The sequence below is a fragment of the Epinephelus lanceolatus genome, chromosome 11, assembly GCF_041903045.1.
Source record: "Epinephelus lanceolatus isolate andai-2023 chromosome 11, ASM4190304v1, whole genome shotgun sequence".
NCBI classification, from domain to species: Eukaryota; Metazoa; Chordata; class Actinopteri; order Perciformes; family Serranidae; genus Epinephelus; species Epinephelus lanceolatus.
This window is the reverse complement of record NC_135744.1, coordinates 19,310,656-19,338,463: the sequence shown is the minus strand read 5'-3', so window position 1 is coordinate 19,338,463 and position 27,808 is coordinate 19,310,656. Positions and strand designations below refer to the sequence as shown.

Below are 27,808 nucleotides of genomic sequence, written 5' to 3'. Positions count from 1 at the left end.
AATGCTCTATTTCTTAGAACAACAGCAATCTCGATTTAGCGTAGAGCATCAGATTGGATTGACGAATGCAATGACTACTGCAATTTTCCAAACTACTTAAGATGAAACTAGCTGTGTTCCCATGCAGACCACATACACCGCAGTCCAGCCATGGTCTAACCTCATTAACAGCAGCAACAGAAAGTTTGCTGACCCTGCCTCCAACTTATCCAAAGCAAGGTCGTGGGGGCTGCAGGCTGAGCAAAGTGCTCAAGCGCCCCTCTCCCCAGCAACGCTTTCCAGCTCCTCCTGGGAGACCCAAGACGTTCCAAGGCCAGATAAAATATATAATCCCTCCAGCGTGTTCTGAGTCTGCCCTAGGACCTCCTACCAGTGTGTTGTGCCCACAACACCTCTAATGGCAGGCGCCCAGGAGGCATCCTGATCAGATGCCCGAACCACCTCAACTGACCCCATCTGACATGAAGGAGGAGCGGCTCTGCTCCGAGCTCCCTACAGATGTCAGAATGACTGCGAGCATGGTCAAAATAATCTACTTCACGTCAGCAAGTTAGCATGCTGGCAAATGATTTAGCTCTACGTACTTCTGCAAAAATCACAGCCTCACAGAGCCTTGAGGATTGCTGAAGATATTCTGGTCTCGTCTATAGACCTTTCATATATGCAGGGCTGAGGCAAAGTGACTTTTACTCTTAAAATACATCCTAGTCAGGTGTTTGAGTCAGAAGTCATAACCAGACTGCTAGAAAGTACTTGAGTCTGGTCTAAACTCTTGACACACTACTCCCAGTGTTTTCTCTTGGTGAAGTTGGAGTCTTTGTAGGTGTTGCTACATGTCTCCACAACCATGGATGACATTACTGAGCATAATAACTATCCATTTACTTATACTTTACCCAATAAAACCACACATGTAAAAGTGTATATGCTACCTGTTTTACCTAAGACAGTCTGACCTTTGAGTCTTAAACAACTCTCAAGTTTGGCCTGAATTAGGAGCAACAAGGACAAAACTGACTAGAAACTTTGGATTGACCTCGTGTGCACCTGAAAGGTAAATTTCGGAGCAGGAAACAGAACAGCAAAAGCACAGCAAGAAACATCAAAACATTTAACTTCAGTTTATCCGTCGGCACATAAAAACTACATCAAAAGACATATCTTTTTATGAAGAAAACTAGATCCTGAAAACAAACCGATAAGCTACAACTCCAATATCGCAGGGTCCACACATGGGGTTATACAGTTTGACAGGCCTGATCAATAGAACCACTCATCTGCTGCTGAGAGACTGTGTAATGTATCAAAGCTGTCCGCCGTAAAACTTATGGAACAAATCAGTTTTGTTATTTGAAGGGGTGACCTGTTTTGCTCCATTGTGGACCAAAGAGCCAGTGGTGTTAATACCCCCAGGGAGACATTTAAGCTGGTGAAGCAGCAATCAGAGTGGAGGCTGACTGCTGAAGGGGAAGGTGCAAAGCTGCCACAGCTGAGCTAATGACATGTCGATACTCTGCAACATTTTAACAGGAGGGCTGGAGAGAGGAGGCTTTGAGTATCTAGTGGCCCTGGCACCAATGATACATGGACGATTTAAAGGCCAAGAAATTTAATACACTGTATGAATGGTGCCTTAATCCCTGAATGCATGGGTACTATTATTGCTATAACCATGATGATGATCTGAACATTCTTCTTTGCTGCTTTTGTAGTATTATTACCAATTCAAATTTTATGTTATCCTTTCTTAATCCTCCATATCTTGTGCTTCTTGCCAATTTTCCACAAAATGACAGATTATATTCCGCATTTGGGGAAATAAGGTTCAACACTCTGGAAACTCTAGTGGTGGAAGGCAACTAAGTAGGGATGCACAATATTGGATTTTTTGTTGATATCCAATATGCCAATATATAACAACTTATTTGGCAAAAAACAGATACCGATATCCCTACTTAATTTTAAGAATTATCAAGCCTTTTCTGTAGTGGAATTAACATCATATTATACATGTATACTCTTATCGTGATGGCCCACCAGCAGATGAAGACAAGAAATACAATACTTTTCAATATATGTAATATTCTTTCATTGTGCAAAATGAAAAAAAGCATGTTGGCCGATTCTGTTTCATTTTAAATCCATAACTGGCCGATACCAGTGACGTGCCAATATTATCATGCGTTCCTACAGCTAAGTTCATTTACTCAAATACAATTTTGAGGTATGTGTACTTTACTCGTGTATCTTCATGTCATGTTACTTTACTCCTACTCAACTACATCAGAGGCAAATGCTGCACTTTGTAAGGTTTTATTCAAATAATTAGGGATACACCGATTTATCAGCTTAATATTATTATCAGCCAATGTTTGCACTGTTGACTGCCATCAGCCTATTGCCAATTAACATAACATTGACTGATGGCAGTGGCCAATGTTTATTTATTGCGTCACTTCAGTATTGGGAAGATTTGTGTCTCTTATCTGTGGTCGGACTCAGACAACAGTAGCTAGCATACCCAACTGTTGATTCACAGAAAAAGCCAGTGGCTCCACCCGGCTCTGGCATGACGTAAGAAGGCAAGGGGTGCCGTGAACATGTGTGGTTTATTTTCACGTTTGCTTTCAGTGAGCGGCTGTTCAGTTCTGCATCTAACATCTTGGATGGGAAAAGAAATAGACTGAGCTGCAACAAGACAGAGATGCTTGTAGTTACAAAGACAAACATGCAACTTACTAGGAAGCAGGCTACGAGGTACAGGTACATTTTTTTTTCTTTTAAGGGTTTCCCACGTACTCATTTATTAGTGGCGGCCCGCCACAATTAAAACATCTGCCACCACGTTTTGATTTTCTATTTTCGCAGCTGGACCCTTCATTATGTATGCTGTTGGAATATATATATTGCTCCACACACTCGCAGTGCAGAGTGTACTCTAGGCACAGACGGAGCAGCAGAACACCGGGCGCAGTGAAAGTTAAATTCAGTGTCATTGCGCTGAGTCTAAAAATTTGCTTTCACATACAAACAGCTGCTCTAATCATCCATTGATCTGATTCTGATCAGGTCTGATCGGATCGACTGAATGAACACAAACAGCTGCTGAGGGAAAAAAGAGGAGCTCTGCCTGCGCTGCATTCACGGACCATTCGCTTCAGAATTTAGTGAGGGAACAGATAACAGTTATAAATATGATTGACTGTTATAGCTTAAACTACCCTACAGAATATGAGATAGTTTACCTTTACTTCAACAAGCTACAACATAAAATGCTGCATACATGGTAACACACTCAAAGTATTAATCAAAAATACAATCACACTGCCAGAGGGTTTTTTAAGTGAATACTTTTACTTTTGCTGCTAATGATTCTGTACTTTTACTTAAGTAAAATGTTGAATCCAGGATTTCAACGTGCAGTGCAGTATGGCTGCAGTTATATCTTAAGGGGTGGTTTATATTTGTTGAGCAGCACTCAAGCTGGACTCCACAAACCCTGCCTCAGTCCAGGATTTATCCCACAGCCCACAGAAACCACAGTGTGACTCATATTTGGTGTACAGTACATATGAGGAATGATATCAAGGCAGATTTTCCACAAAACACCAGTGAGAGAAAAAAATCAACCACATCTCAAGCAGCAGCAGTTACTCATATGAGGACCACCTCAGAGCAACCTTAGCGTGCCTGTAGAGAATTACATCACCAGTGTTACAGATATGCGCTGCTGTCAGAAGGATGAGTTTGATGGGTGTGCTACTGGCACTGACTCACTAAACCATTTCTAAAGGCCTCGATTCACTCGTAGAAAAACAAGTGCATGCATCAACTAATCTTGTTTGCCTTTCCCGCCCACACTCATCCAAGGCAAATAATGCAACATGACATGCATTGTCAGTGCACAGAATAAGTGACAAAGTTATGATGGGCCTGAGAGAGCCTTCATTGTGCCAGCTTTCTGCATGCTTCCAAGCCTCCCAGCCAACTGATTGCCTGGAATAAATTATGCACATTATGTTTTGCCTGCCCGCCGAACAATAGCAAGACAAATTCCTTATTTCAGCGCCTTAAGATGACACTGAAAAAAAGTAATTGCTCAATATGGCTCACTCTCCACCAGCTTTCATTTCTGTGATTGTCTGGCAGTGTACAAAGTAATTACACCGTGGCATCCAGTGACAATGCACGTCTGCAGGTATATTCACAACAGGTTACAATCTGGAAGGCAGCTATTTTAACTAAGTTTATTTTAATGTTTTTGTTAATTTGAGATTTTTACAAAGTTTGTTCGATCTTGTTCCACATCCGATATAATCAATTTAATTCTTGCATTGAAACATCCTGTTATTAATCTGATATTTTAGGACAAAATGGCTATTTAAAGGCCCAATCCACTAAAAAACAATGTTTGGCTTATTGATCCTTCTCATGTTGGAGCCCATGTGCACAGTGTTGGGCAAGTTACTTTCAAAATGTAATATATGACATGTTACTACATCTCTGTGTAGAGCAATAGGTCATATATAATTATATGACCCGAAATTCCAATAACGTATCATATTACTTTGTTACCCCCAACACTGACTGTGCAAAATGATGAGCGTGCAGAGTTTAAGTTTACACATTAATCTGCTAAAGGGGAAAGTTTTTCTATGGCAAGGCTTAACTATACAGACCAGTGAGCAGTGATAACTAAGAGGTCTTTGGGGTCATCAGGTAGCAACCTCCTTTCACCAGTGTTTCATCTAGTTTGCCCCACAACACCTCCAGGAGGCTAGACAGTGATCTCTGGTGTCCCAGAGACACTCCCCTAATGCCAGCTCTTACTGCTCTCCGCACCAACCCAACACACTCCTTTACCTTACATTACACGGGGCTTTCTCAGCCCAAACAACACTGCTACCTTCAACAAACCCAGGCTCCGTTTATGCGAGCTCCAGGTAGTGACCGTGTCGATACTACCTTTCCTAGCACATTCGCCATACCCTGTTTCACATGCTACATATCATAACTCCAATATAAGCTAAAGTTAAAGGAGATAGAGAAGATAAACTCATAGGCTTTATGTAATTATATGAAATTCCGGTAATGCATCATATTACTTTGTTACCCCCAACACTGACTGTGCAAAATGATGAACGTGCAGAGTTTAAATTTACACATTAATCTGCTAAAGGGGGACATTTTTCTGAACTCACCTTAAGTTTGAGAGTTTAACAAGTCTATGTATGAGCAGAATGTTGTAAATGGTAAATTGACCTGCACTTGTATGATGCCTTTCTAGTCGTCACACCACTCAAAGAGCTTTTAAACTACATGTCACATTCACTCCTTTACACTAACATTCATACACTGGTGGCCGAGGCTACCATACAAGGTGCCATCTGCTACTCAGTCACTAGGCACAATTTGGAGCTCTCTATCTTTCCAAAGGATACTGTGACATTAGGACCAGAGGAGCCAGACATCAACCTGCCAATCTTCCGATTAGTTTACGACCTGCTATACCTTCTGAGTCACAGCCACCCCGTCTTGTGACATCTCATTGTGTGTGCATCCCAATAATGGTCCAGCATGCAACTCTCATTTAATATGCAACTTTTCAGTGAAGTAGGAGACATCTTGTGTCAAAGATTTAAACTTTTAAAAAGAAAAAAAATATTTGCATACTTATTGATTCTACATTTTTCAATGAGGGAGAAGGAGTAGATGTAATTTTAAGATGAGAATTGAACTTTTCTGTAGGAAAAACAGATCAAAATATATTATTTATTCATCATCCGTATTCATTATCCAGTTCAGGGTCGTGGGGGGCTGGAGTGTATCCCAGACGAAATGGGGTGACAGGTGAGGTACACTCTGGACAGGTCACCAGACTATCACAGGGCTAACACACAGAGATAGAAAGCCACTCACATTCACACCTGCAGGTAATTTGAAGTTATCAAGTGAAGCTAACCTGCATGTCTTTGGACTGTGGGAGGAAGCTGGAGAACATCCACGCTGACGCAGGGAGAACATGTGAACTCCACACAAAAGGGCCCAGCCAGCTCGCAGGTTCAAACCCAGAACTTGCACTGAGGCGACAGTACTATCCACTGCACCACCATGCTGCTATGATGTGTTATTCAAAGCAGTATATGAATATGTCCGGGGGGATCCACTGTAGAACTTTCATTATAGCAGATACCCAGGTATACTTGCAAACTGGATCTCGAGTCTTTTTAAAATTGTAGGCTATCAAATGCCAGGAGATGCCCACAGTATATTAATATTGTGCGTGGCATGCAATTTCCTCCTGAATATTCCTCATCAACAATTTATATACAGTAAAACTGAGAAGAGGCTCCAGAAAAACATCCACTGTGCTTCATCTAGAGCTCACAATAAATGTGGAGCAGCAAATCTATGATGCTACTTTCACAGTCGAGGAGAGGTTGAATGAAGCAATGGAAAGCTCTGCTTTTATTACGGTTTGAAATATTAAACTGAAATGAATCAGTACATAAAGATGATGAACTGAAGGGACAGCAGTGTCAGCGGATTATTCCAGAAGCAGGGTTCAGTAATCATTTCAGCATGGGGAACTTTCATTTGTCTGCTTGCTTTTATTTCTGTTCATCGAGTTGTAGAAACACCTGCTAACTCTCAGTAGACAAAATGTACCTGTATGAAGCTATTATTTTGACACTACTGTACATGCAATACCTTCACATGGTTGTATAAGGGGGTTTATTTGGTGATGCTATTAGTCCTTTAGACAACCATCGTCTTGTTCATTTATTTTGCACTCTCACAGTTTAGGGCCTTTCATTTTATCTGATGCTTTCTTATCCTGCTTGACTCAGCTGTTTCCTCTTCCCCTCTTCACTCTGCTTTGTCTTGTGTCTGAACGGCACCCTGGAGAGGCTTCACCGTCTCTCCTTCATGGGCACTCTGAACTCAACGTCTACAGCAGTGGATTAAACAAGCTGGACCTTCTCTGGTCTTTGCTGGCATTTGAGCCATCAAACAGACAAGCCTGTGAGAGACAATTTAATTGGTTTAAACAAACTGGGCACCCTGCAGAGAGGAAAAGAGAGAGGGATGGATGGTGGTAGAAAACAGGAACAGAGAGATAGTGAGAGGAAGAGAGAGCACTCCAACACACCGGAGGCTTAACGAATCTGGCTTCCCACGATACTGCTGTAACGAGCACTGAGCACATCAACGTACACGCAAACAGACGTTTCAAATCTTGACACGACAACAGACGAATAGAGTAAACAATAATAGCGGATCTAATGAATGCTAATAAAGACTGATAAGTACAATCTCTCCTTGTGGGGTACTCCGGGACAACAGCCCATATTAACTCCAGCTACCTAGTTAAGCTGAGCAGTGAATTGTGTCTTGTTCTTATGGGAGTCCTTGACCCGGTAATAACATTTTTAGTTGGTGTGAAACAGCATTAAGCAAGCTCTAAGCATTGGGTGATATAAATTGATGGGTAATTCAATGCTGCCGTTTGTAGTGATGTAACCAATTACAGTTGTGATCAGAGCAGCTAAACTATTTCATGTGTAATTTAATGGTTTTGAACTAGAGGTCGACTGACAGCCTTTATAAATGTTGATATAATAACAATAATTTGGAACACAATCCAATATCCGATTAATGAGCCGATATCTACAGTGCTGTTATGGCCCAGCCCAAAACTTCATGTAAATACATGTTAATGTGAAGAACAACAAATTTAGATACAGTCACACAGCAGATGGGACCTGATTTCTCCAAGTGATCAAGCTCCATTTTGCGCCATTTAATACCCTGTATGTCCCGGCATGACTGGTGGAGGCTGCGCAGCTATCAGCCACTATCAGAAGCAAGTTCTGCCTAAATTAATAGTTTGTAAAACATCTTATCAGCACAGATTAATTGGCCAAACTAATACATTGGTCAACCTCTAGTTCAAACCCAGATAGGAATGCTTTGTATGTATTGCATATGGTCACCAGCCCTGCACCTTCATAGGCAAGGCAAGGCAAGGCAGCTTTATTTGTATAGCACACTTCATACACAAGGGCATTTCAAAGTGTTTTACAGAGCAATAAAATATCAAACACAAAGGATACAGAAAAGAGTCAGGAGAAAGAAGATAAAAAAGGTAAAAAATAATTACTAAATGATTTACAATTGCAGAAAAATCGCCATTAAAAATAGGAAAAAGTGCAGACATGAGGTGTGAAGATAAAAAAATATTATTAAAAATGATTTAAAATTTGGTTTAAAAATAAGGTTGCAGTCATTACACAGTGACATAGGCAGTGTAAAATAGGAATGTTTTAGCTCTGACTTAAAAGTGGTCAGAGTCGGGGCTTGTTTTATATCATCTGGGAGGTTATTCCAGGTTTGTGCTGCATGATAACAAAACACTGCTTAACCATGTTTTGTTCTATAGGCTCTCGTTGTGGGGGCATTATTAAAATGTATGCACAGTATTGATCTTAATATCTACTTCATATGTACATCACTTTATATTAACATATTCATGTTTAGCTTCATGTTTGGAGTTTGCATTTAACAGTAGCTACTTGAACCTTTTGAAGCTTTTGTTCAATCTGAATGCTTGCAAACCAATTTTTAAATGATTATTCTTTAAAGGAATACTTCAACAACAAATTATTCACTAGTAAATCAATCACTCAACCTGTGTTACTTTGAATTAATGAAGATATCTTTGTTTTTCTCACATGCCTCGGTGAATGAAGAATCCAAAAACATAAAAAGTTCTCAATGAACTGATGTAAAAGGGAGCTGTTTGAGTAAAAATGTATGTTTTTGGGAAGTACTGAGCAAACAGCTGGATTAGATTATACTGCATGACGTCAGTTCATCAAGAATTTTGTTTTTGGAATCTGTTTTTGGATTCTTTGTTAACCATGAAGGCATGCAAAAAAAAACATTTTCTTTATGAATTCAATGTAACATGGTTGAGTAATTGATAGACAAATTATCATTTGAGGGGTGTGGTATTCCTTCAAAAAGAGAACTGTGATTATCCTCCTCACACTTATCAGTGCTAACAGAAATCTCAACAAGGGTGCCTTTTGAAAGTACAGTGTTTTGTGACGACTGGAGAGATGTAATATGCGCTGATTCTCTAAATACTAAGAGGGAACAATGTGAAAACATATTTTGTTTTGATTCTAGATTATTTTTCAAAACACTAAAATGAGTCACATGACTATCACAACATGAAAAATGGGAGCTCCTCACTGATATACATCATATGCACTGAATATCTTCAGGTTTGGTCTGGAAAAAACATCCTTCTGTTAGATTTTTTTTGTATATTAAATGACTGAAAAAAATCAGCAGTAGATTAATAAAAATGATCTTCTTGCTCTACAATAAATAACTCAAAGATTATACTTCATGAAGCATGGTATAGCCGACTATTTATAGTCAAGCTGAAGATTGAAATGTGTTGTAGAAGTTTCACTAAGTTAAAAAGAAATCAGAATCTCATGTTTTTAATTAAATCAATGTGGAGGTTGCTGCTCCAATTCACCAAGAGAGTAGCAGTCAAAGAAAGAGATCATTATACACAGTAATAAAACTGAACTCATTCAAGCTTTGTACTTAGAGTACATGGTTTTGCTTTATTCATATGTTCTTTCGAGAGAATTTTCTATGAGTGGCACAAAGCCACATGGCCAAAATACGTAAAGTTCGTTTCACAGCAGTGACCCACTAATGCATGGAAAATAGAGCTAGTATTACAAGAATTAATTCAATTCTTGTGTCATGATGGAACAAACTACTGTGTCACCATCAGCTTTATGTTCCAGATGGCTCCCTACAGAATATTTTCTCAAGATTAAGGACAGCTGGAGAAACAAGTCAGCGCTGAAGTCAGACACAGCAAAGTATTGTTTGATCAGCGTCAAATAGTTGTGATAAATAACTTAATTGATTGTCAGATAATTTTTGACACTTTTAATCTTTTGTTCTAAAACCCACAATCATGTCTGAATCAGCAAGAAGTGACGACCAAGTCCTTCGGTACACCTGTATTGTATTTGTGGAATTGAAGTACTACTTTAAGGAGTTTAACAACTGGTAGAATGATACAAACATTGACAAACATACACCTTTTCTTTGAATTAAAGACAGAACTAGAGTGAGAAGAGCCCACATCTATCCACAGAGTCACTGGCCTGTGCTGGCAATGGCACTACAACTGACCGACCTGGACGAACACACCGCGCACACTTCAGCCCTCGTCTTTTCACTGAGCCTTCATCTTGAAAAACTGCCTCTTCCTCAAGTAACAAAGAGAACGAGATTGAGAGAGAAAATCGTTGCAGGGAATGAGCAAGACCCTAAAACAAAACCAAAGGCAAAAAAAAAACAAAAAAAAAACAAGCAGTCCATGTAGCAAGTTGAGCTGCAGCTCAGAGACATCACACAAGACGAAAAGAGCCGAGAGCTGCTTGAGAGGACAGCAGCTCCTGAATACAGACAAAGGGTTGGAAAGTTAAAGGGTGGAAGATGAAATTTCACACATAAAAATAGCTATGTAACACATTTCACAGACTTCTGACCATATTCAGGCTGATTTAATAGTGGTAAATAAAGACCGTGTGGTACATGAAGAATCAAAGGTGAACACAGTTCAGAATCTTGTAAAAACTAACAAAGCACTGAATTTAAAGCCACATTTTCTATTTAGGTGAAAAGCCTTTGAGAAAATCCTTGAGGCAGGATTTTTTTGCCTGCAAATTTGAATGAAAGAATTCCATCTTAATTGCAGCTACAGGAAGTGTGGAGTGAAGTGTGAGTTCAGGGAGGTGACCTGTATTTATTCTATGGCTTGTGTCTCAAGGCTGCCATCAAAGCTAGCTGGAACAACTTTTTAAACACAGAGCAACTTGGCGTAACTCTTATTTTGAGATTTCAAGCTTCTTCGAATGTGCTGCACAAATGGGATACAGTTCAAGCGCGCACATCCACACATAATCGTGTCATACTCCAGCTGTGAGGAGCCTAAAGTGAGGACATGAAAGCTGTCAACACCTTCCCAGAGTCCTTATGCAGTTCAAACACCTCACTACTGCTTCAGTTCACATACTGAACATTCTGTTTTATAAGGCTGTCCCCTGACAGTCGACCAAAACTTTGTCGACCAGAAAGGTCATTAGTCAGCAAGATTTCATTGGTCGCTCAGTCGTAGGAAAAAACAACAACATGAAACTCTATTAAGAGCTGCACCTTGTCAGTATAAATCAAAACCTATATGACTGGACCATGTGGGAATTTAATTTTAAAGGACAGACACAGGAAGTGTCCACGCTCAGCAATCAGACAGGACTCAGGTTAATTTCCAGGGCTGGTACCTGCGGTTATTCCACAGGCTAGTTAATAACATGTCGGGCAGGAAATCCAAAGTGTGGGATCATTTTGAGAAGGTGAAGGACGAACCCAAGGTGATATGTAAACTCATCTTCATTGGTCGACTTCAAACATGACGTATCATCTGAAACATGGAAGTAGCTACATGCCCATTAGCCACTTAGCACAATCATTACTGCTTTGCTGACAGCGTCATTAACACTATCCCCGCCAATGACGAGATTTTTCTTCATTTATAGTATGACAGAACGCTTCCCATCATTGACAAGATATTCCAGCAATCCATGTTTTCACTGTTTTAAGACAGGAGGCGCTGTACACATCTTGTGAAATAGAACAGCACTGCTATGTCCAAAAACAGACAAAGAAGATCTGGTGGCAACCGGAAGAAGGTGTTTATTAAGGAAATGTAGCAGCTTGTAAATTGCACAAAATGCCGGCGCCAGCGGAAAAGTTTACCGTTGTGCAAGCCATGGAGATGTTGATGGACTCAGACTCAGACTATTCCCGTTGTGATCAACATTCTGAATCCAATTTGGATGAAGAAGAAAATGAGTTTGGTGGGATGAAACAGGATCTCCATGACGGTGACAGTGACACATGGACAAGACGACCACAGAGGAGACGGAGCAAACAGAACACTGAATGATGACTGAGCGCAGCAATGTGTTCTGCTACACCTCAAACTGAATATTATTGTCATTATTATAAGTTTCATTTATACAATTAAAACTGATCTAAGGAAATGAGAAGATACATAAATTCAAGTGTGGATAAAAAGGAAATGGAACAGCATAGAATAAAATGTTTTTTGGTGTTTAAAAACAGCAGGTCTCTTCATTAGTTTCATGTCTATACTGTTTAAATATTCACAGAAAAATTTATTCTGTGGGTCTTGGAAGATTAGTGGGGTGGCTTGCAACTTAAAAATAATACTCTGGTGGGGAAAGTGTTTATAGACGGCTCGCTCAGTGTGTGACGTGCACTTGTAGATAAAATATAGGCCTATATTAATGAAGGTTCATTAGTACGGTTTTGTATTTCTCTGTAATGTAGCACAGTGTTAACAATGTTACTGATACTATTCTTTCTCACACCTTCAACTCAAACCATTGTGTTGCCCCGCCCAAAATATATCATTTAATAATTAAATTAATATCAGAGACATGCGGGCGACTAGTCGACTAATGGCCCTAAATGACGACTATTGGTCAACTGGGAAAATTCTTAGTCGGGGGCAGCCCTGTTGTTATCCACTTTTCTCATGTGCAGAAAATATACTAGATGATAACATTAACTCTGCAGGCTGGGCGGCATGTTCTCCCTGTGTCAGCGTGGGTTTTCTCTGGGTACTCCAGCTTCCTCCCACAGTCCAAAGACATGCAGGTTAATTGGTGACTCTAAATTGCCCGTGGGTGTGAATGTGACCATGAATGGTTGCCTGTCTCTATGTGTCAGCCCTGTGATAGAAAGTAATGGAGGGTTAGATACAAGAAAGCACCACAGCTTTATTTGGAGATGATGAATACATCAAATCAAATCTATATACTGAGCTATGGAGACGGAGACAGAGTGGAAAAGTACGACAGGAAACTCAAAACTGGAACCCTTCCTAGCTGCATTCTTCCCTCCTAAAGCCACAGTCCGAAAGTCTGTCTGCTTTCTATAGTGTCTCAGAATAGATGCAGGTGCTTACATAAAAACACACACACACACACACAGCTGCTGAAAATGTTCAGGTGCAGGTGAGCTAAAGTCTGCATAATACACAGAGGCAGAGGGGGGAGTTGTTGTCTGAGGATAGTAGAGCTTTTCAGGTAGGCAGTAAATTATTCCCCTGACAGACATAACCATCTACAACATGTTTGTTCACCTTCTTTTTCATGATGGCACTCTCACAACAACAGCGGAGCCTGACAAAATAGTATCCACTTCACAAACACAAACACACACACACAGTGCTCACACACACACACAGGGACAAAGACACCTAGCCAATTTCCTGGCACTAATCTCATCATAGCAGAGAGTTGTTTTTTTTTTCCATTTGTGACAAAAGGGTGCGTGAAAAAAGACAAGGGGATGTCCTGTGTATGGCGATCTGATTTCCTGGTTGTGTCTGGCTGTTAAACAAATAGAGATTCTTTTCTTTCTGGGCAGGCAGACGGGACCGAAGGGAGCTGGGATAATGGCAGATCTCAGCAACCTGGTTCCATTTGTATTATCCAGTCTTATCAGACGTCCTCAGAGAAACACAACAACTGATTTTTCCCAAGTAAAACAAAGCGATGCGGGCCACACATATTGTATCAAAGACAGTGATCAAATGGCTCCATTGTGGCCACAATGAAAATGCGACATGTGCAGAGTGACAATGTTACAACGAGCCTGCAGAGGGTGGGAGGTCGGAGTTATTCCTAAAGATACTGTTGCTAAATGAATCATTGCACAACAAGAGATCTCACTAAGCACCAAAGTCAATAGATCTTTATTCATGTGTGTTTGTATTTGTGACGCTGCATATGTATATGTGCATATATGCGTTTTCAGTATGCATCATGACAGGAGGGAAATCAGGCTTTCTGCGGAGACACCAACAGAGCAGGACTTAATGAAAAACAAACATATTCAGCATGAGCTGCAAGAACCCACAACATTTACCCTGATTAAATAAACATGAGGAGCAGATACAGCTTGGCTTTTTTCATGTTAATCACTGAGTAAGCAGAGCAGGCAGAGTGGCCCTTTAATGGGCGCAGAAAGATGTAAACCAACAGTGTTTGTGTCGCTCTGTTACAGAATAAGAGCATTTTTTTTTTTGTGAAAGCCTGTGAAGACGATTTCAGACACAGACATTAGCTGGCAGGTCGTGTCTTGTGTGTAGAGGAATATGAATAAAGTGATTCCCGTGTAAAGCAAACAAAAGCAAGATAACATGCACACTAGCCATGTGGTGACAACCTGAATAAGCAAAGCATACTGCGGAATAAGATGAAGTGCAGGCTGCACTGATCAAACGAGAACAAACAACAAGGAGGAAAATAATGCTGCTGAGAAACGATCCCAGCCCGACTGCATTGTGGGATAGATTTCACCCTTTGAAGCTGCCCTTGTTGGCTTAAATAATTACACCTAATTGCTGACAGATGTAAAGGCAAATGAACCATTTGCTTAAACAGGCACACAGATTGCTTACGGTGACTGCACTGGGTCAGAGCTGTTATTGGATTCTGCCATTCACCATTACTAAAGAAAATTCACTTTCTGTGGGAAAGGCCAATTTGTTTAGCTGTCTGCAACTGACAACTCACTCATTGTTAAAAAAAATCATTTCATGGCTTGGCATAATTAGAGTTATTCATAATGTGCAAGAGAGAGAGAAAAAAATACAGCATGTGACTGCATATCACACTGTAATATAAAGACATTTAACGTTAACATCTACAGTATTAGATTCTTCTTACAAGCCTAAGAGAGATTGTGTGATATCATGTGAGCCGATCATTATACCAAATATACACTGATCAGCCAAAACATTCAAACCACTGTAAGGTGGTGTGATCACTGATCATCTTGTTACGATGTTCTGCTGGGAAACCTTGGGCTCTGACATTCATGTGGTTGCCACCAGAAATGCTCCACCCACCTGAACACCAGTGCAGAACAGGTACCCCCCCCCCCCTTATGGCAGTAGCACCATGCCACACCGAAAAAACTGCCCACGAGTGGCCCAAGGACCAGTGTTTCCCATTAATTAACGAAACTATGGCGGCCCGCCATAGTTTAATTTGACCCGCCATAGTTTCTAAATAAAAGATTTAGGCTGCCGAAAGTATTGATGTCTCATGATATAAATAATATCTCGAACGCCGTAGCATTTTGTGCCGATGTGCTCAGGCTGTCAGATCCAGTGACAGTGTGAGCGTTTCACTCGACTAAAAATACATGTGTGAGAACTGTAAAAAATATTTAGGGGCACATGTACGCATAAAAAAAAAATCAGCCGAAGCAGCCTATATTTTTGTCAATAAAAATATATGATAATCTAACTGCAAATGTTGGAGGAACTCTAGCCGCCTTCCCTCTTCCCCGTGTGACACGGTTATGGGCGGTTTTCCAAGCCACTGTCGGCACAATGAATATAAGTCCCACTGTCGGCTGGGTGGAAATAAGTCAAAGGGCTCTAGTTTCCCGGCGCAGCGCAGGGTGGCGAACCCCGCGCAGAGCTAGTTTCGAGCAGTGCAACCTGAGGCGCGCTCAGTTTGGTAGTTTGGCAGACCGAGGTGCGCTGAGATGGGTGTGGTGGCGCAGCAGGTGTAGGTGTCGACAGATCCAGCTTGGCACAGTGACAGTTTCGTGCCAAAAGGCTTCGCCATAGGTGCGCTAAAAGCTCGCCATCTGAAACCAGGTCTACTGTCAGCGAAGGGGGAGCGCAGCCGGTGTAAGCCGAAGTTTAGCTGACCAGCAGACAGTGCGCACACATCACCAAAACCTCACAGGCAGGTTTCCAGAATATCAGGCACATTAACGATGCAATAAATAGCCACAAAACCACTATTCAATGCAACTATCTGCAATCAGCACATAAATGTACATCTGATGTCAGATCAAAGGGGATTGGCACCGTTTGGCACGCGTAATGGAAACCCAACCTGATTTGATTAAACAGCTGCAAACTAATGAGTTCACATCCCTCTCAGCCAACCACAAACAGCCACAGCATCAGATAGGGAGTATATATTCAGCATCTGTCATCTTAGAAAAGTCAAATGAAAAGAAACAGAGTGAGACTGCAAGAGAGAAAGAGAGAGAGAGCACGCGCGCACAAGAGAAACGCATCATTGATTTACAATTGTGGTGACCTCCTCCCAGGCTACCTTTGCATCATCAGCCCATGGAGGTCTGCTCGCAGTTCCGTATATTTGGACACTGCGAGCTTGGACATCCTGGACCAAAACATCAGGTTCCTCCTGGGAGAAGTCTGGCTGTCTGACACTGCTGCTCTCTTCTGCAATGGCAAATTGAGTCAACTCTCATTACACCTTCGTGCGGTGCATTTAAGGGCGAGGAGAGGGGCTCATTTGATTGGTGTGATGTGTGTAAAACTCACTCCACGCCTTCTCTCCTCCCTCTTTCCAACTTGCGCAGGTAGGAGGGACGGAGGTGGGACAGACGAGTTGCTGCGCTATCGCGCACGGTGTGCCAAACTTGCAAAATCCGCCTGGCCACACCCAGTTGGCAAAGCGCAGGTGCGCTGCGCCCCCACCTCGGCCGGTCTGCGAAACTAGAGCCCAAAGTGTGGAGAAGAGGGACCGGGAAAAGTGGCGGACCTCCGGGGAAGCCTGCTCCGTTCTCCCCGCAGTTAGGGACCGTTCGCCACGGTACTGCTGCTGGGCAGGGTGTCCGCCCCACTGACAGGTTCACCTGTCAGTGGTTTTAATGTTTTGGCTGATTGGTGTATTGTCTGGCTAATTTAAGCTGAAATTGTGAACATGTTAGCGATAGCTGGTTACGTGCACATCCAGCAGTTATAGAGTAACTGAATCATGAATGAATAAATGACTTTGTTTCAAACCAAAACTAAAAAAAACCCAACATATTAAACAATATTTATTCTCCTTTTAGCTCTGTTTGTGGTCTCCACCACCTCCTGAGGGAAATATCTGGCTCTTTAGCTGCTAAATGCTCTGCTATATTCACCAGCTAGTCTCCAACTGTGTTTGTCTGTGCTGAGCAGATGGTGTACAGTGCGAGTTCAGAGCTTTTAAGCAGAAAAAAAGCTGCAGCCGAAAACAACACTATGTGAGTGACCCAAAACAGTAAAGTTGCCGTCAGACAGATAAACAATGAGTTGAAACTTGCTTTAAAGCTCAGTAAAGCTATAGTAGCTGCAGATTTGGATACAAATTTTATGTAGGTTAATCACTACAAGACACCCCGTTAACACTGTCACCTTATTTTCCCCGCATTGACTACGTTTACATGCACAAAATATTCCAGTTTTTGCTCTTGTTCAAAAAAGACTATTCCTACTAAGCTGTTTACATGACTCATGAAAATGAATGTTCTACTAATATTCTCGTTCATAGCTGTGCATATCTGGTCAAGGTGTCTTAATATGTTGTTTATCACATCAAAATATGGAAAAGTGGAACGACTGGAGCCGCTTGAGCCATTTCTTCTTTGTGTTAAGATACACTTTTTCATTCATGCAAACACAGCCTCCCTGTTTTATTCCTTCAACCAACCACTTGAAAAGGTTGGTGTTGCTACATTTGCTCATATCCAAAAACCTGTTACTATCAAAGTGTTATATCATGTTTAAAGTAGATAGATAGATAGATAGATAGATAGATAGATAGATAGATAGATAGATTGATTATTAATCCCAAGGGAAATTAAGGTACCTGAAAGTACCTGAAGTTCTTCCATGAACTCTTTCACAGTCTTTGTTGCAGCTCAAACTGCTGACTGTGTTGGTAAAAGTACCAAGTCAGCAGGCTGAACTACAATCACTAACTTCTTGTCGTTTTCAGAACACTGTCATGCACCTCTCCTCTGCGTATCACGCAGTATTTTTCCCTGATGTTTTCCTCTGTGCCTTCTACAGCTCGGCCTCAAACGAGTGCCTGTTATGTTAGTTAAGAATTGTGATTTGGACTTAGCAAACTGTATCACAGGATAAACAAGTGTGATTGGTGATGTAGAGCTGAACAGCAATCTTTGCCTGTAAAACATGCAACTGTACACAGAAGCTGAAGCTCAGAAACACTGCAGTCAATACTGTTTGAGTATTTTTATATAAGGGACATATTTCATATTATTAAATATGTCTAGAGCTACATTGAGCAACAGGCATGATGCAATTCTCCTCCCATGCTTGCAAAGCTGTTTCCATTTGATGAGTGAGCTCAGAGCTCATGCTGCCACCTTTAATGAAACTGTGCTAAAATACTGCTGAGTATCCTGTAAAGAGAGATTTATTCTGGACAAGTATATTGTAATGATATGCTGAGCTGCATTTAATATTTTTATCAACAATTTGATAAACTGTCCTTGTCCCCCGAGGCAATAGCACACTGTTACACTATATCAAATTAAGTGAAAACAACTTAGCTCAGCTAGTGATTTCTCACTAATGTACTCAGCCGCACATACATCAGCTGGCAACATTATGAAAACAACTCTCTGGGAAACAAGAGCCATGTCTGATGCATCACCAACAACAACATATGTAAGAGTATGATAAATCCCACATGACATGTTTTCTGCCTACAAAGTGTTGCATCCAACTCCTGTCAAACATGAAGCATCTCATGCCAAGCTTGTAACCAGATTTAGCACCCAGCCAGCAGCACTGGCACCCTCACATGCACGCCAAACTCACAGACCCAGTGCCTATAATGCTGCTTGTTTTCAACTAACTATAAATTGACAAGCTTGCCACATGGTGACAGAAAATCTGTTCAGTGCAAAAACTGTGCTTGGGAGAAGTGAAGCTGAGGGACTGTGAGACTGACTCACTCGAAAACTCAAGTAAAAGTGTTTGAAGGGGAAGGAAGGGGTCTTAAAGAGCTGGGAGGAAGATGGCGAAGAGCTGCTAGCGGGAAACAAGTGGCATTCATGACCAACTGAGGGCAGCATATAATGAAGCCTGTTGTGGTGGTATGCTGGGAGTGTTAGCAGAATGTGCACTAATACTTCCTGTATTCAGTCAAACTGTCAGGTCAGAGGAAGTCTTCATGCTGAGCAGTAAATATATACTCTGTGGCCACTTTATTAGGTACACTTTGTTAGTACCAGGTTGGACCCCTTTTGCCTTTAGAACCGGCCTTAATTCTTCATGGTATAGATTGAACAAGGTGCTGGACACATTCCTCAGAGACTTTGGTCCATATTGACATGATAGCATCACACAGTTGCTGCAGATCTGTCGGCTGCACATCCATGATGAGAATCTCCCGTTCCACCGCATCCCAAAGGTGCTCTATTGGACTGAGATCTGGTGACTGTGGAGACCATTGGAGTACAGTGAAGTCATTGTCATGTTCAAGAAACCAGTTTGAGATGATTTGAGCTTTGTGACATGGTGCGTTATCCTGCTGGAAGTAGCCATCAGAAGATGGGTACACTGTGGTCATAAAGGGATGGACACGGTCAGCAACAATACTCAGGTAGGCTGTGGTGTTTAAACCATGCTCAGTTGGTACTAAGAAAATCTCCCCCACACCATTACACCACCAGCACCAGCCTGAACTGTTGACACAAGGCAGGATGGATCCATGCTTTCATGTTGTTTACACCAAATTCTGACCCTACCATCTGAATGTAGCAGCAGAAATCAAGACTCATCAGACCAGGCAACGTTTTCCAATCTTCTATTGTCCAGTTTTGGTGAGCCTGTGTGAATTGTAGCCTCAGTTTCCTGTTGTTAGCTGACAGGAGTGGCACCTGGTGTGGTCTCCTGCTGCTGTAGCCCGTCTGCTTCAAGGTTGGACGTGTTGTTGGTTCAGAGATGGTCTTCTGCAGACCTTGGTTGTAACCAGTGGTTATTTGACTTCCTGTTACCTTTCTATCATCTTGAACCAGTCTGGCCATTCTCCTCTGACCTCTGGCATCAACAAGCCATTTTGGCAGGTTGTCTTGACCATGTCTACATGCCTAAATGCATTGAGTTGCTGCCATGTGATATGCTGATTAGCTGTTTGCCTTGACAAACAATTGAACAGGTGTAGCTCATAAAGTGGCTGGCAAGTGTTCATTTCATATTATAATACGCGCTTTCAATAAATGTTTTTTTATATATTAAATGTAAATTCCCTTTGAAAACCAGATTTTAACTCACAAAGCAATAATTTCTCCTAGGATGGGGCTGCATTTGCATGAGATTTTAGTTGCATGTAACAAAGATCTATTTTAACATTGTCCTCTGATTGTCCAGCCAGAAAGAAAGTGATAAAAATGTTCATGCATTCATCTCACGCCTTCAATACTGTGTGCGCCTTGTAATAGTCAAGCTGCAGCAAGTGCTTTTTTTGCTTGCCCTGAGTCTAACCTCTCAAGCTACATATGGTCTGCCATCTTCTTTCTGGAGCTTCTCGAGTTCCCATGCAGCCTGCGAAAGCCTGGAGGCACCACTAAGGGTTGAAATACAGTAAGCACATCCACCACCTCAAGGTCCACTTACCAGCTTTTGGCAGAGATTTGAATTGCATGTCAGGGTTTTTGGGAGTGGATGTCAATTCTTCTAGTTGTCAGGATCACGCACTGAGAGTGAGTTTCTATTTAGAAAACTCCAGTGAACTGTCCCAATTTAACGTCTGAGCCCCCACAGCTAACTGATCAGTCAATAGAATTTGTTTTAAAAGAAGATCTGTGTGTGTGTGTGTGTGTGTGTGTGTGTGTGTGTGTGTGTGTGTGTGTGTGTGTGCTGTGGTAGCAGGTTAAAAACCAGCGTGGGAGCAAAGCTATTCAGCTCAGATCAGATGTGAAAGCAGACGTAAAATATTTTACTTGAGCTTTGTATTATATTTGTTGTTTGAAAGCCATATTTAAGCCATTATGAAACATGCACTTCCCAGGCATTAATGGATAAGCAAACTACTAGTGCTTGCTTACTTCACTTGCTCATGAGACATTCCCCCCACAAACTAGCTGCAATGTGTACCATGTGATGCTAATGACATTGCAGTACAGATGTACGAAAAAGCCCTGCTAGAGCTTCCTGTGTCCAGTCTCATAGAAGAGCACAAATGCTCCAAAGTCAGGTTGGACATGACACTGACGGAATCCCCTGACCAATGTGTAGCCCAAACAGCTCCCACACTCGCTATTGGAAGAAAGCGGACCCCATCTGCAGCTATGCAACAGGCAAAGTCAGCCCTTAAACACCGGGACATTGTTGGACATGTTGACATCTTCTCGTTGGCTACATGACGAGCCTGACACAAGGTCGTTATACCTGGCGGCACAATCAGGTGCTAAAGTGTCTAGCAGCTACCCTGAAGACCAGATGGACATCCTTCAATGCTCTACCTCCTCCATCATTCCATCCTACAGTTACAAGAGGGTTTGTCCGAGAGTGTGCGAAGCAATCCAAGGTCTGTACAGTAAAATCAGACACCAGCCAACTGGGAGGGGCACGATACTGGAGGTCTTATTTCCAGGCCTGGAAAACAGTTTTCCTAATTTCATAACTTTTCTAGGAATTTCATAACTGTGGGAACCCTGTCAAATTATAAGCCAAACATTGGTATCAGCTGACCTTCACCTTGTTGACTGTCATTTGCCTATCTGCAAATAAGATGGCATTCACCAATAGCAGTGGCCGATGTTCTTCTGACGATGACATCAATTTTATGCATGTTAAAAAGAAGGGCTCAACACTAACGTCATCTCAGAGTCCTGGGGACAACAGAGAACACGTTGGGAATGAACAGAACTCTTTCCTGGGACGCCTTCAGGACAAAAGGACACAGTAAACTCACTATAAATGTGTCAAAGGACACACCTCAATGTTTCCCTGATAATGCTACATTGTGAAGAACGAAATCTTATCCCTCCTATTGAAATCGGCAGGAGGAGAGCTAGTAAACGTTAGCTGTTAGCAGGTAGTGGCTGGAACTAACAGCTGATAGAGGTTGCACTGAGTTACATTAAATGCGTATGATTGAATTTGTGCTTATTCAAAGGTAGTGTATTGACTGAATGACTTTAAATAAAGATTAATTTGTTTCAATGCCATGAAAGGGGGAATAACTAACAACAGCAAAATAAACAACAAAAAAAAATTAAAAAAACATTGGTGTTGGTTATCAGCCAAATTGATCAGTATCAGCCCAGAATTATAGAATTGCTGCATCCCTATAGCATATTGTGATGGTTTTATTGCCAGAGGGAAGCTATGATGAGACTAGAGTTGATCATCAGTGCCTCCAGATAGCGCCTCAAAGGAAAACATCTGAGCATGAGAAATGAGCACAACCGATAGACTGCTCATCGCATCTGTTCAGGTTGGATTAAGAATCAACTAGTAACAGTGTAATTGTGATGTAAGCAAAGGGTACAGCATGAAGCTTACTGCAGCACTTAAAAAATGTGCAAGCAATCGAAATATACTGCATATTTAATTGAAAGGTGAAGTGCAGTACATGCACTAAAGATGTCACCATAACAAAGCAAAACTATGCTAAATATAGAAAATTAAAAAACAAATGGGGTATGAGGAATAATCACTTTAACCCTGCAGATATTTAATGAATAACATGGTATTCATATACAGAAAACATCAGCTGCCTCAGTGGGCAAAAAGTGCAATTCTTCTGTGTGTCCTTTCGAAGTTTACCAAGCCCATTTGTTGTCCACTGTTGTCTCTGAAAAAGCTTTGTTTCCTGTGATTTCTGTGTGCGGTGGAGCCAGAACAATAACCGCACAAGGAAAAGCAGCCCTCTCCTGGGATTTGGGGAGAAGGGAAACAGAAATGCTTGATTTCGCTCAAGCTGTGGCTTTGTAGCAACTGCTCTCGCTCCCTCTTATTTCTCTCTTTTCTCCTCCACCTCTATGATTCACAGCAGAAAATTGACTCAGGGAGGGAGTGAATAGTGGGTGATGCTGAAGCCTTCCTGTCCTGAATGTGCTTCTCTCCTGCTCGCTGCCAAAACCCGACTGCTGTCAGGCTCTGGAGCAGCGGTTTTCAGAGGGAGAAACTTACAGCAGTTGGTTTAATTCGCTCCTTTTCTCTTCCTGTACCATACCGGTGTTTGGTTAATGGCATCCGAACAAAAGAGGCCCCCCTCCATGGGCTCTCCAGCCAAGGAATGGTTGTTAGATTAGCCCAGCAGGCTCACACAATGGGCTCCAGCCTCGACTACTCTAACAGTCCTATCTTCATGCTTCGACCACCAAGCAGGAGGCGATTAACTCTCCTTGTTTTATCACACCTTTAGTTACATTGAAACATTTGTTTTACACCATACAGAGGTGCTGTTGAAAACACAGCATGTGGCCATCTTGGGAGATCTGACAGGCAGAGAAGAGACTATGTTAAAACCCCAATGGCTTCACATTCCCTGCTATCATTCCTCCGCTCCTCAGACCAATGACGTGATGTTTCTTATGGGACGCCGTGGCTTCAGACAGAACAGTGCAGGTTGCTTAGCAACTGGGTACAGAAAGAAGATCATTAAATTGCACTGATGCTCACTCAGTCCTTCGTTATGTATCTGAGAACTTGTTGCTCCAGCCTGCAATGAATACGAATCTTCCCTCGGATGAACTCTGATGTCTCAAAAGTGCAGACGGCAGTGATGGCAGCTCAGGTCATTCAAAATAATAATCTTGCAGCTACAATAATAAACCAATCTATCAATAAATAAGTGACTGAGTGGATGATGAGGCGATGGGGACTCATGTCCAAACCAAATGCATTATTCATTATCCAAAACTATTAGAAAGAAATCGTCAATCTTTCACATCATGACGCAGTTTGGACATTTTCATTCGCTTACAGTAGCTCTCTGTGGGGCACTTCACTTGCCTTTGCCTTTTTCCATGTCGTACTCAGGCATTTGCCTTAACAATTAATCATATTTCACCATAAAAGCATACTGTCTTTGTTGAAAGCAAGACTAAAAATTATTCATCAGCCAACCAAGCATTTCATACTAATATTTAGGACATAAATATGATAATCATCAAATCAGCAACATATTCAGTCAATGAGTATCCAGAATGCAAATACTGTACTCTACACTTCACACCATATTTACTGTCCTGAGGTTATTTGGGATAAATTCTCACTTTACTGCTACATCTCATTTCCTCCCAGGATTAAAATGGCTCTATATGGTTCTTTCCATGAGGAAACTGCATTGCACAAACACAGCTTACCTCAGCTGCGTTAACATTTAGTCAAATCAATGGAGCACACTGTGTTTGTGCATGCAGAGCTCTATTTCCTGCCTCTATAAAGACTGTGAGCAGAGGCTGCTGCTCACCAGCGAGCCGACACCTGCACTATTTATAGCCCACGGACATTAAAGCTAACAGTGTAACAAGAGACCGCAGACTTGCCCCTCCACTGGTAATTAGAAACCCAGCGAAAGCTCGCCATCTCCACAATGGAGGAAAGAGACAGTGCCAGAAAAGACACACTGGGGATGAGCCACAATACACTTGCAGACCTCCTCGGCTGGTTTCACATTGCAGATACACTCCTTCCAGGATTATTCAAGTAAAATCCAGGCACTTTTTTGGGGATTTAGAGCTGTTGCTATGCTGTTGCTGAGCTTGTGTAACGACTACGGTTTCCATGCAACAATTCATTTAAGTTCTCAACTGTCTTACGCAGCCCATTGTTACACTTACTGTAAGCCATGTGTGAAGAACACTTGGCAAGGCATTTTATAACAATAAGCTCTACCATTTACTACAGCTTACTATGCATTAAAAAGAGACAAATTAAGACCGTGAAAATGGAGTGGACACAGTACACTGCTGATACAGCTACAATTCAGGCATTGATTGACTTTCATGGTCACCAATAAGAATGGAAAGTCAGCAGAGATAATGCTGTAGGGTGTGAGGGTTCAGGTCTCGAGTGTTTTGCCTCCTATTATATGCCATTGTAAGTATTTCAATTTTAATTATAACACTAAAAGCACTTTTGTTGATAGGTTTGCAATTTTTCAAATCGGTCTTGAAACAACAGTCAGATGCCCATATGGACACAGAAACAGGTTGTCTTGCCGTCATTATCCCTCCTGTTCATAATGGCCATTAAAAGATCCCTTCATAATGTGCATCTAGTATTAGATTTGGGGGACAAAACCCCTAATGGGACACTTTGGAATTTTAGTATTGCAGTTCCATGAGGTACTTATCCTGGGATTTCTGTGAAGTGCTGTAAAGTTTATTTGACTCAACAAACCCAAAAACACACATAAAACATGGCTTAATAGATACAGTTTCAAACATAAGTACACAAATCAGCTTCACTATAACTCGCAGCATTCACAGACAAAGCACTTGTCTTTTGCTGGATACGTTTTCCCCACAAATATAATATACTAGTGTTTTTAGCCTATGGCTGCAAATACACCCACCCTCAAAAAACCCGGTGCTGACCCAGTTGACCTTAACCACTACAGGACAATATCTAACCTCCCCTTCATATCCAAAATCCTGGAGAAGGTGGTTGCCGCTCAACTTCAGTCCCACCTTGACCCAAACAACCTCCATGAACCCTTCCAATCTGGAAGGCCAAAAACACAGTACTGAAACAGCCCTGGTTAAAATCACCAATGACCTCCTCCATGCAGCTGACTCTGGGCTGCTCACCATCCTTATCCTCCTCAATCTCAGTGCTGCATCCTACCACTGGTGTTGCGCTCTAGTGGTTCACATCATATCTTACTGACAGACAATAGTTTCTCCAGATAAGGAACCACAGGTCGAGGTGTTCTGCTGTTTCACTGGGTGTCCCTCAGGGGTCAGTATTGGGTCCACTTTTAATCATCATCTACCTCATTCCCCTGGTTACAATCCTCCACCACCATGGTGTTCATTTCCACTGCTACGCAGACGAAACACAGGTCTGCAACTCCACTAAACCCTCCACTGCCCTTCCTCCCACCTCCCTCACCACCTGCCTTGAGGACATCAGGAGTTGGATGAGCAGGAACTTCCTGAGGCTCAACGGAAGCAAAACCAAGGCCCTGCTCATTGGTTCCAAAAACACCCTGGTGGTACTCCCATGTACTTCTCCAAACTGGTAGCAAGCCGACTGTCATATGTATGTAACACACTGACTATGGATAAGTACCTCATACAACCCCACTTCAAAAAAATCTACGACTGTCCCTTTAAGCCTGAATGTGTAAAACGCTAAATTTTAAAGAGATGTCACTTTTGTTGTGGTTTTGTGTTATGACAGGGTGAGAGCACGATTTCAGAGATTGTGTCTTGACAACCTTAACTGGTATGTGATCCCTCACTCTGCCTAAATGTCAAGTGCCTGTACACACACACACACACACACACACGACTATAGAGCGGTACAACAGGAGATTTAGGGGTGGGTATTGAGATGCATGAGATGAGTTGAATGAAGGCGAAAACTGGCTTACAGGATTATAAGGTTTCTATATAGAATGAGGATAATGTGGAAAATGAGCAATGGCAAAGGATCTCGTCTGTCTTCTCTGGGTGAATGGGATGAGAGGCACAGCACTGGCTCAGTGGTGACACATCAGTGTGGGTGCTATGAGCGGGAGGTCAGTTGGTTACACAGAGCTCTTCAGCCAAAAGTACATATGAGGGCTGATATGAGGGCTTACAGATGAACTCTGTCATGTACAAGTCAAAACTTGGGAGGAAATTGTGAGTTCTTTGTAAAGCGTTCATTTGTTAAAAAAATGTGTGAAGTGTGAGATTACACTAATAGAGCTACATTTTGTGTATTTTATCAGCTGTTTATGTGGATATATTGTTTGTTTATCTACATGTAAGAAATACCTCACCCCCTAAATGATGTTCCCTTGCATTCATTAAGAACACTGAGTTTTTCTTGCATGCCTCCTTGGTGAGTGAAGAATCCAAAAACGATGAATACACTTGATGAATTACAATCATGGGGTTCCCCATTTAACAACAGCAAAACTACACTCACCAGCCTTTTTATTAGGTACACAAGTTCAACTACTCGTTAACGCAAAAAGCTAATCAGTCAATCACTTGGCAGCAACACAATGCATTTAGGCATATAGACAACCAAGCATCAGAATGGGGAAGAAACGTGATTTAAGTGACTTTGAACGTGGCGTGGTTGTTGGTGCCAGACGGGCTGGTCTGAGTATTTCAGGAACAGCTACTCTACTGGGATTTTCACACACAACCATCTCTAGAGTTTACAGAGGATGGTCCCAAAAAGAGAAAATATCCAGTGAGCAGTTCTCTGGGTGAAAATGGCTTGTTGATGCCAGAGGTCAGAGGAGAATGGCCAGACTGGTTCAAGATGATAGAAAGGCAACAGGAAGTCAAATAACCACTGGTTACAACCAAGGTCTGCAGAAGACCATCTCTGAACCAACAACACATCCAACCTTGAAGCAGATGGGCTACAGCAGCAGAAGACCACACCAGGTGCCACTCCTGTCAGCTAACAACAGGAAACTGAGGCTCCAATTCACACAGGCTCACCAAAACTGGACAATAGAAGATTGGAAAACATTGCCTGGTCTGATGAGTCTTGATTTCTGCTGCCACATTCAGATGGTAGGGTCAGAATTTGGTGTCAACAACATGAAAGCATGGATCTATCCTGCCTTGTGTCAACGGTTCAGGCTGGTGCTGGTGGTGTAATGGTGTGGGGGAGATTTTCTTAGTACCAACTGAGCATGGTTTAAACACC

The 27,808-nt window shown here is 41.9% G+C and overlaps 1 protein-coding gene across 10 annotated transcripts in view; it reads right to left on the bottom strand.

Moving 5' to 3' along the window:
- Positions 1–27,808, bottom strand: part of auts2a (activator of transcription and developmental regulator AUTS2 a) — a 449,192-nt gene that overhangs the window by 327,215 nt on the left and 94,169 nt on the right. The gene's annotated exons all lie outside the window — the stretch shown is intronic.